Genomic DNA, 10,919 nt, shown 5'->3' on the forward strand with positions numbered 1-10,919 from the left:
AGCTGCCTCAAAGCGTAGTTTCCTCGAGCTGACAAAGCAGACTGCCCCAGATACCGACTACGCCCACAATCTGCGCCTGAGCCCTGGTCTCCTTCACCAGCGCCTCTACTTCTTGGCTGTATAAAAAAGACCACCCTTCCTGATCGGCCCCTCTTCTTGGCAGCAGTGACGGCACTGTGTGCGTATCGTACCTTTTCTTACGTCGCCCCCTTTCTTCTTGCAGCAAATCTGTATCTTCGCCTTTCACCTCTACCGACACCCGTGCAGTGCCTCGAAGCGTTGTTTTCTCGAGCTGACAAAGCAGACTGCCCCAGATTCCGACTAGCCCACAATCTGCGTCTTTGGTCTGGTCTCCTTAACCAGCGCCTCTTCCGGCTTCTTGGCGGTATAAAAAAGACCCCCCCCCCCACTCAGCCCCTCTTCTTGGCAGCAGTGACGGCACTGTGTGCGTATCGTACCTTTTCTTACGTCGCCCCCTTTCTTCTTGCAGCACATCTGTATCTTCGCCTTTCACCTCTACCGACACCCGTGCAGTGCCTCGAAACGTAGTTTTCTCGAGCTGACAAAGCAGGCTGCCCCAGATTCCGACTAGCCCACAATCTGCGTCTTTGGTCTGGTCTCCTTAACCAGCGCCTCTACCGGCTTCTTGGCGGTATAAAAAAGACCCCCCCCCACTCAGCCCCTCTTCTTGGCAGCTGTGACGGCACTGTGAGTGCATCGTACCTTTGCTTACGTCTCTCCCTGCCACTTGCACCACATCTCTATCTTCGTCCTTCACCTCTACCGACACCCGTGCAGCTGCCTCGAAGCGTAGTTTCCTCGAGCTGACAAAGTAGGCTGCTCCAGATACTGACTACGCCCACTATCAGCGTCTTTGCTCTGGTCTCCTTCAGCAGCGCCTCTATCGACTTCTTGGCTGTATAAAAAAGACACCCCCCGCTCGTCCCCTATTCTTGGCAGCAGTGACGGTACTGTGTGCGTATCGTACATTTTCTTACCCCCCTGTCTACTTGCAGCACATCTGTATCTTCACGGTTCACCTCTGCCGACACCCGTGCGGCTGCCTCGAAGCGTAGTTTCCTCGAGCTGACAAAGCAGACTGCCCCAGATACCGACTACGCCCACAATCTGCGTTCTTGCTCTGTTCTCCTTCACCAGCGCCTCTACTTACTTCTTGGCTGCATAAAAAGCCCCCCCCCCCGCTCGGCCCCTCTTCTTGGCAGCAGTGACGGCACTGTGTGCGTATCGTACCTTTTCTTACCCCCTGTCTACTTGCAGCACATCTGTATCTTTGCCTTTCACCACTTCCGACACCCGTGCAGCTGCCTCGAAGCGTCGTTTCCTCGAGCTGACAAAGCAGACTGCCCCAGATACCGACTACGCAGAAAATCTGCGCCTGAGCCCTGGTCTCCTTCACCAGCGACTTTATCGGCCTCTTGGCTGTACAAAAAGACCATCCCCCCCCCCACTCTGCGCCTCTTCTTGGCAGCATTGACGGCACTGTGAGCGCACCGTACCTTTGCTTACGTCGCCCCCTGTCTACAAGCACTACATCTTTATCTTCGTCGTCCTCCTCTACCGACACCCGTGCAGCTGCCTCGAAGCGTAGTTTTCTCGAGCTGACAAAACAGACTGCCCCAGATACAGACTACGCCCACAATCTGCGTCTTTGCTCTGGTCTCCTTAACCCTTGCCTCTACCGGCTTCTTTGCGGTATAAAAAAGACCCCCCCCACTCTGCCCCTCTTCTTGGCAGCTGTGACGGCACTGTGAGCACATCGTACCTTTGCTTGCGTCTCTCCCTGTCTGCTTGCACCACATGTCTATCTTCGTCCTTCACCTCTACCGACACCCGTGCAGCTGCCTCGAATCGTAGTTTCCTCGAGCTGACAAAGTAGGCTGCTACAGATACTAAATACGGCCACAATCAGCGTCCTTGCTCTGGTCTCGTTCACCAGCGCCTCTACCGACTTCTTGGCTGTATAAAAAAGACCCCCCCCCCCGCTCGGCCCCTCGTCTTGGCAGCAGTGGCGGCACTTTGTGCGCATCGTGCCTTTGCTTACGTCACTCCCTGTCTACTTGCACCACATCTCTATCTTCGTCCTCCACCTCTACCGACACCCGTGCAGCTGCCTCGAAGCGTAGTTTCCTCGAGCTGACAAAGTAGACAGCCCCAGATACCGACTACGCCCACAATCTGCGACTTTGCTCTGGTCTCCTTCACAGGCGCCTCTAACAAATTCTTGGCTGTATAAAAAATGCCCCCCCCCTCCCGATCGGCCCCTCTTATTGGCAGCAGTGACGGCACTGTGTGCGTACCGTACCTTTTCTTACGTCTCTCCCTGTCTACTTGCACCACATCTCTATCTTCGTCCTTCACCTCTACCGACACCCGTGCAGCTGCCTCGAAGCGTAGTTTCCTCGAGCTGACAAAGTAGACTGCTCCAGATACCGACTGCGCCCACAATCAGCGTCTTTGCTCTGGTCTCCTTCACCAGCGCCTCTATCGACTTCTTGGCTGTATAAAAAAGACCCCCCCGCTCGGCCCCTCTTCTCGGCAACAGTGGCGGCACTTTGTGCGTATCGTACCTTTTCTTACCCACCTGTCTACTTGCAGCACATCTGTATCTTCGCCTTTCACCTCTACCGACACCCGTGCAGCTGCCTCGGAGCGTAGTTTTCTCGAGCTGCCAAAGCAGACTGCCCCAGATACCGACTACGCCCACAATCTGCGTCTTTGCTCTGGTCTCCTTAACCAGCGCCTCTACCGGCTTCTTGGCTGTATAAAAAAGACCCCCCCCCCCCGCTCGGCCCCTCGTCTTGGAAGCTGTGACGGCACTGTGAGCGCATCGTACCCTTGATAAATCATTCCCTGTCTACTTCCACCACATCTCTATCTTCGCCCTTCACCTCTACCGACACCCGTGCAGCTGCCTCGAACCGTAGTTTCCTCGAGCTGACAAAGTAGACTGCCCCAGATACCGACTACGCCCACAATCTGCGTCTTTGCTCTGGTATCGTTCACCAGCGCCTCTATCGACTTCTTGGCTGTATAAAAAAGCCCCCCCCCCCGCTCAGCCCCTCTTGTTGGCAGCAGTGACGACACTGTGAGCGCATCGTAAGTTTGCTGACGTCGCTCCCTGTCTTCTTGCACCACATCTCTATCTTCGTCCTTCACCTCTACCGTCACCCGTGCAGCTGCCTCGAAGCGTAGTTTTCTCGAGCTGACAAAACACACTGCCCCAGATACCGACTACGCCCAAAATCTGCGTCTTTGCTCTAGTCTCCTTAACCAGCGCCTCTACCGGCTTCTTGGCTGTATAAAAAAGACCACCCCCCGCTCATCGCCTCTTCTTGGCAGCTGTGACGGCACTGTTAGTGCATCGTACCTGTGCTTACGTCGCCCCCTGTCTACTTGGAGCACATCTGTATCTTCGCCCTTCACCTCTGCCGACACCCGTGCAGCTGCCTCAAAGCGTAGTTTCCTCGACCTGACAAAGCAGACTGCCCCAGATACCGACTACGCCCACAATCTGCGCCTGGGCCCTGGTCTCCTTCACCAGCGCCTCTACTTACTTCTTGGCTGTATAAAAAAGACCACCCCTCCTGATCGGCCCCTCTTCTTGTCAGCAGTGACGGCACTGTGTGCGTATCGTACCTTTTCTTACGTCGCCCCCTTTCTTCTTGCAGCACATCTGTATCTTCGCCTTTCACCTCTACCGACACCCGTGCAGTGCCTCGAAGCGTAGTTTTCTCGAGCTGACAAAGCAGACTGCCCCAGATTCCGACTAGCCCACAATCTGCGTCTTTGGTCTGGTCTTCTTAACCAGCGCCTCTACCGGCTTCTTGGCTTATAAAAAGACCCCCCCCACTCATCCCCTCTTCTTGGCAGAAGTGACGGCACTGTGAGCGCATCGTACCTTTGCTTACGTCTCTCCCTGCCTACTTGCACCACATATTTATCTTCGTCCTTCACCTCTACCGACACCCGTGCAGCTGCCTCGAAGCGTAGTTTCCTCGAGCTGACAAAGTAGGCTGCTCCAGATACTGACTACGCCCACAATCTGCGTCTTTGTCTTTGCTCTGGTCTCCTTAACCAGCGCCTCTACCGGCTTCTTGGCTGTATAAAAAAGACCCCCCCCCGCTCGGCCCCTCGTCTTGGAAGCTGTGACGGCACTGTGAGCGCATCGTACCCTTGATAAGTCATTCCCTGTCTACTTGCACCACATCTCTATCTTCGCCCTTCACCTCTACCGACGCCCGTGCAGCTGCCTCGAAGCGTAGTTTCCTCGAGCTGACAAAGTAGACTGCCCCAGATACCGACTACGCCCACAATCTGCGTCTTTGCTCTGGTATCGTTCACCAGCGCCTCTATCGACTTCTTGGCTGTATAAAAAAGGCCCCCCCCCCCGCTCGGACCTCTTCTTGGCAGCAGTGGCGGCACTTTGTGCGCATCGTTCCTTTGCTTACATCGCTCTCTATCTACTTGCACCACATCTTTATATTCGTCCTCCACCTCTACCGACACTCGTGCAGCTGCCTCGAAGCGTAGTTTCCTCGATCTGGCAAAGAAGACTGCCCCAGATACCGACTACGCCCACAATCTGCGCCTGAGCCCTGGTCTCCTTCACCAGCGCCTCTATCGGCCTCTTGGCTGTATAAAAAAGACCCTGCCACCCGCTCGGCCCCTCTTCTTGGCAGCAGTGACGGCACTGTGAGCGCATCGTACTTTTGCTTACGTCGCTCCCTGCCTACTTGCACCACCTCTCTATCATCGTCGTCCACCTCTACCGACACCCGTGCAGCTGCCTAGAATCGTAGGTTTCTCGAGCTGACAAAACAGACTGCCCCAGACACCGACTACGCCCACAATCTGCGTCTTTGCTCTGGTCTCCTTAACCAGCGCCTCTACCTGCTTCTTGGCTGTATAAAAAAGACCCCCCACCCCCGCTCATCGCCTCTTCTTGGCAGCTGTGACGGCACTGTGAGCGCATCGTACCTTTGCTTACGTCGCCCCCTGCCTACATGGAGCACATCTGTATCTTAGCCCTTCACCTCTGCCGACACCCGTGCAGCTGCCTCAAAGCGTAGTTTCCTCGAGCTGACAAAGCAGACTGCCCCAGATACCGACTACGCCCACAATCTGCGCCTGAGCCCTGGTCTCCTTCACCAGCGCCTCTACTTCTTGGCTGTATAAAAAAGACCACCCTTCCTGATCGGCCCCTCTTCTTGGCAGCAGTGACGGCACTGTGTGCGTATGGTACCTTTTCTTACGTCGCCCCCTTTCTTCTTGCAGCACATCTGTATCTTCGCCTTTCACCTCTACCGACACCCGTGCAGTGCCTCGAAGCGTTGTTTTCTCGAGCTGACAAAGCAGACTGCCCCAGATTCCGACTAGCCCACAATCTGCGTCTTTGGTCTGGTCTCCTTAACCAGCGCCTCTTCCGGCTTCTTGGCGGTATAAAAAAGACCCCCCCCCCACTCAGCCCCTCTTCTTGGCAGCAGTGACGGCACTGTGTGCGTATCGTACCTTTTCTTACGTCGCCCCCTTTCTTCTTGCAGCACATCTGTATCTTCGCCTTTCACCTCTACCGACACCCGTGCAGTGCCTCGAAACGTAGTTTTCTCGAGCTGACAAAGCAGACTGCCCCAGATTCCGACTAGCCCACAATCTGCGTCTTTGGTCTGGTCTCCTTAACCAGCGCCTCTACCGGCTTCTTGGCGGTATAAAAAAGACCCCCCCCACTCAGCCCCTCTTCTTGGCAGCTGTGACGGCACTGTGAGCGCATCGTACCTTTGCTTACGTCTCTCCCTGCCTACTTGCACCACATCTCTATCTTCGTCCTTCACCTCTACCGACACCCGTGCAGCTGCCTCGAAGCGTAGTTTCCTCGAGCTGACAAAGTAGGCTGCTCCAGATACTGACTACGCCCACTATCAGCGTCTTTGCTCTGGTCTCCTTCAGCAGCGCCTCTATCGACTTCTTGGCTGTATAAAAAAGACACCCCCCGCTCGTCCCCTATTCTTGGCAGCAGTGACGGTACTGTGTGCGTATCGTACATTTTCTTACCCCCCTGTCTACTTGCAGCACATCTGTATCTTCACGGTTCACCTCTGCCGACACCCGTGCGGCTGCCTCGAAGCGTAGTTTCCTCGAGCTGACAAAGCAGACTGCCCCAGATACCGACTACGCCCACAATCTGCGTTCTTGCTCTGTTCTCCTTCACCAGCGCCTCTACTTACTTCTTGGCTGCATAAAAAGCCCCCCCCCCGCTCGGCCCCTCTTCTTGGCAGCAGTGACGGCACTGTGTGCGTATCGTACCTTTTCTTACCCCCTGTCTACTTGCAGCACATCTGTATCTTTGCCTTTCACCACTTCCGACACCCGTGCAGCTGCCTCGAAGCGTCGTTTCCTCGAGCTGACAAAGCAGACTGCCCCAGATACCGACTACGCAGAAAATCTGCGCCTGAGCCCTGGTCTCCTTCACCAGCGACTTTATCGGCCTCTTGGCTGTACAAAAAGACCATCCCCCCCCCGCTCTGCGCCTCTTCTTGGCAGCATTGACGGCACTGTGAGCGCACCGTACCTTTGCTTACGTCGCCCCCTGTCTACAAGCACTACATCTTTATCTTCGTCGTCCTCCTCTACCGACACCCGTGCAGCTGCCTCGAAGCGTAGTTTTCTCGAGCTGACAAAACAGACTGCCCCAGATACAGACTACGCCCACAATCTGCGTCTTTGCTCTGGTCTCCTTAACCCTTGCCTCTACCGGCTTCTTTGCGGTATAAAAAAGACCCCCCCACTCTGCCCCTCTTCTTGGCAGCTGTGACGGCACTGTGAGCACATCGTACCTTTGCTTGCGTCTCTCCCTGTCTGCTTGCACCACATGTCTATCTTCGTCCTTCACCTCTACCGACACCCGTGCAGCTGCCTCGAATCGTAGTTTCCTCGAGCTGACAAAGTAGGCTGCTACAGATACTAAATACGGCCACAATCAGCGTCCTTGCTCTGGTCTCGTTCACCAGCGCCTCTACCGACTTCTTGGCTGTATAAAAAAGACCCCCCCCCCGCTCGGCCCCTCGTCTTGGCAGCAGTGGCGGCACTTTGTGCGCATCGTGCCTTTGCTTACGTCACTCCCTGTCTACTTGCACCACATCTCTATCTTCGTCCTCCACCTCTACCGACACCCGTGCAGCTGCCTCGAAGCGTAGTTTCCTCGAGCTGACAAAGTAGACAGCCACAGATACCGACTACGCCCACAATCTGCGACTTTGCTCTGGTCTCCTTCACAGGCGCCTCTAACAAATTCTTGGCTGTATAAAAAATGCCCCCCCCTCCCGATCGGCCCCTCTTCTTGGCAGCAGTGACGGCACTGTGTGCGTACCGTACCTTTTCTTACGTCTCTCCCTGTCTACTTGCACCACATCTCTATCTTCGTCCTTCACCTCTACCGACACCCGTGCAGCTGCGTCGAAGCGTAGTTTCCTCGAGCTGACAAAGTAGACTGCTCCAGATACCGACTGCGCCCACAATCAGCGTCTTTGCTCTGGTCTCCTTCACCAGCGCCTCTATCGACTTCTTGGCTGTATAAAAAAGACCCCCCCGCTCGGCCCCTCTTCTCGGCAACAGTGGCGGCACTTTGTGCGTATCGTACCTTTTCTTACCCACCTGTCTACTTGCAGCACATCTGTATCTTCGCCTTTCACCTCTACCGACACCCGTGCAGCTGCCTCGGAGCGTAGTTTTCTCGAGCTGCCAAAGCAGACTGCCCCAGATACCGACTACGCCCACAATCTGCGTCTTTGCTCTGGTCTCCTTAACCAGCGCCTCTACCGGCTTCTTGGCTGTATAAAAAGACCCCCCCCCCCGCTCGGCCCCTCGTCTTGGAAGCTGTGACGGCACTGTGAGCGCATCGTACCCTTGATAAATCATTCCCTGTCTACTTGCACCACATCTCTATCTTCGCCCTTCACCTCTACCGACACCCGTGCAGCTGCCTCGAACCGTAGTTTCCTCGAGCTGACAAAGTAGACTGCCCCAGATACCGACTACGCCCACAATCTGCGTCTTTGCTCTGGTATCGTTCACCAGCGCCTCTATCGACTTCTTGGCTGTATAAAAAAAGCCCCCCCCCCCCCCGCTCAGCCCCTCTTGTTGGCAGCAGTGACGACACTGTGAGCGCATCGTAAGTTTGCTGACGTCGCTCCCTGTCTTCTTGCACCACATCTCTATCTTCGTCCTTCACCTCTACCGTCACCCGTGCAGCTGCCTCGAAGCGTAGTTTTCTCGAGCTGACAAAACACACTGCCCCAGATACCGACTACGCCCAAAATCTGCGTCTTTGCTCTAGTCTCCTTAACCAGCGCCTCTACCGGCTTCTTGGCTGTATAAAAAAGACCCCCCCCCGCTCATCGCCTCTTCTTGGCAGCTGTGACGGCACTGTGAGTGCATCGTACCTGTGCTTACGTCGCCCCCTGTCTACTTGGAGCACATCTGTATCTTCGCCCTTCACCTCTGCCGACACCCGTGCAGCTGCCTCAAAGCGTAGTTTCCTCGACCTGACAAAGCAGACTGCCCCAGATACCGACTACGCCCACAATCTGCGCCTGGGCCCTGGTCTCCTTCACCAGCGCCTCTACTTACTTCTTGGCTGTATAAAAAAGACCACCCCTCCTGATCGGCCCCTCTTCTTGTCAGCAGTGACGGCACTGTGTGCGTATCGTACCTTTTCTTACGTCGCCCCCTTTCTTCTTGCAGCAACATCTGTATCTTCGCCTTTCACCTCTACCGACACCCGTGCAGTGCCTCGAAGCGTAGTTTTCTCGAGCTGACAAAGCAGACTGCCCCAGATTCCGACTAGCCCACAATCTGCGTCTTTGGTCTGGTCTCCTTAACCAGCGCCTCTACCGGCTTCTTGGCGGTATAAAAAAGACCCCCCCCCCACTCAGCCCCCTCTTCTTGGCAGCTGTGACGGCACTGTGAGCGCATCGTGCCTTTGCTTACGTCTCTCCCTGCCTACTTGCACCACATCTCTATCCTCGTCCTTCACCTCTACCGACACTCGTGCAGCTGCCTCGAAGCGTAGTTTGCTCTACCTGACAAAGTAGGCTGCTCCAGATACTGACTACGCCCACAATCAGCGTCTTTGCTCTGGTCTCCTTCAGCAGCGCCTCTATCGACTTCTTGGCTGTATAAAAAAGACACCCCCCGCTCGTCCCCTATTCTTGGCAGCAGTGACGGCACTGTGTGCGTATCGTACATTTTCTTACCCCCCTGTCTACTTGCAGCACATCTGTATCTTCGCCCTTCGCCTCTAACGACACCCGTGCAGCTGCCTCGAAGCGTAGTTTTTCTCGAGCTGACAAAGCAGCCTGCCCCAGATACCGACTACGCCCACAATCTGCGCATGAGCCCTGATCTGCTTCACCAGCGCCTTTATCGGCCTCTTGGCTTTATAAAAAGACCCCCCTCCCGCTCGGGCCCCTCTTCTTGGCAGCATTGACGGCACTGTGAGCGCAGCGTACCTTTGCTTACGTCAACCCTTGTCTACTTGCAGCACATCTGTATCTTCACGCTTCACCTCTGCCGACACCCGTGCGGCTGCCTCGAAGCGTAGTTTCCTCGAGCTGACAAAGCAGACTGCCCCAGATACCGACTACGCCCACAATCTGCGTTCTTGCTCTGTTCTCCTTCACCAGCGCCTCTACTTACTTCTTGGCTGCATAAAAAGCCCCCCCCCCCACTCGGCCCCTCTTCTTGGCAGCAGTGACGGCACTGTGTGCGTATCGTACCTTTTTCTTACCCCCTGTCTACTTGCAGCACATCTGTATCTTTGCCTTTCACCACTTCCGACACCGGTGCAGCTGCCTCGAAGCGTCGTTTCCTCGAGCTGACAAAGTAGACTGCCCCAGATACCGACTACGCAGAAAATCTGCGCCTGAGCCCTGGTCTCCTTCACCAGCGACTTTATCGGCCTCTTGGGTGTACAAAAAGACCATCCCCCCCCGCTCTGCGCCTCTTCTTGGCAGCATTGACTGCACTGTGAGGGCACCGTACCTTTGCTTACGTCGCCCCCTGTCTACAAGCACTACATCTCTATCTTCGTCGTCCACCTCTACCGACACCCGTGCAGCTGCCTCGAAGCGTATTTTCTCGAGCTGACAAAACAGACTGCCCCAGATACAGACTACGCCCACAATCTGCGTCTTTGCTCTGGTCTCCTTAACCATCGCCTCTACCGGCTTCTTGGCGGTATAAAAAAGACCCCCCCACTCTGCCCCTCTTCTTGGCAGCTGTGACGGCACTGTGAGCGCATCGTACCTTTGCTTGCGTCTCTCCCTGTCTGCTTGCACCACATGTCTATCTTCGTCCTTCACCTCTACCGACACCCGTGCAGCTGCCTCGAATCGTAGTTTCCTCGAGCTGACAAAGTAGGCTGCTACAGATACTAAATACGGCCACAATCAGCGTCTTTGCTCTGGTCTCGTTCACCAGCGCCTCTACCGACTTCTTGGCTGTATAAAAAGACCCCCCCTCCTGATCGGCCCCTCGTCTTGGCAGCAGTGGCGGCACTTTGTGCGCATCGTGCCTTTGCTTACGTCGCTCCCTGTCTACTTGCACCACATCTCTATCTTCGTCCTCCACCTCTACCGACACCAGTGCAGCTGCCTCGAAGCGTAGTTTCCTCGAGCTGACAAAGTAGACTGCCCCAGATACCGACTATGCCCACAATCTGCGTCTTTGCTCTGGTCTCCTTCACAGGCGCCTCTAACGAATTCTTGGCTGTATAAAAAATGCCCCCCCCCCCTCTCGATCGGCCCCTCTTCTTGGCAGCAGTGACGGCACTGTGTGCGCATCGTACCTTTGCTTACGTCTCTCCCTGTCTACTTGCACCACATCTCTATCTTCGTCCTTCACCT

The sequence above is a fragment of the Amblyomma americanum genome, chromosome 3 (genome assembly GCF_052857255.1).
Source record: "Amblyomma americanum isolate KBUSLIRL-KWMA chromosome 3, ASM5285725v1, whole genome shotgun sequence".
Taxonomy (NCBI): domain Eukaryota; kingdom Metazoa; phylum Arthropoda; class Arachnida; order Ixodida; family Ixodidae; genus Amblyomma; species Amblyomma americanum.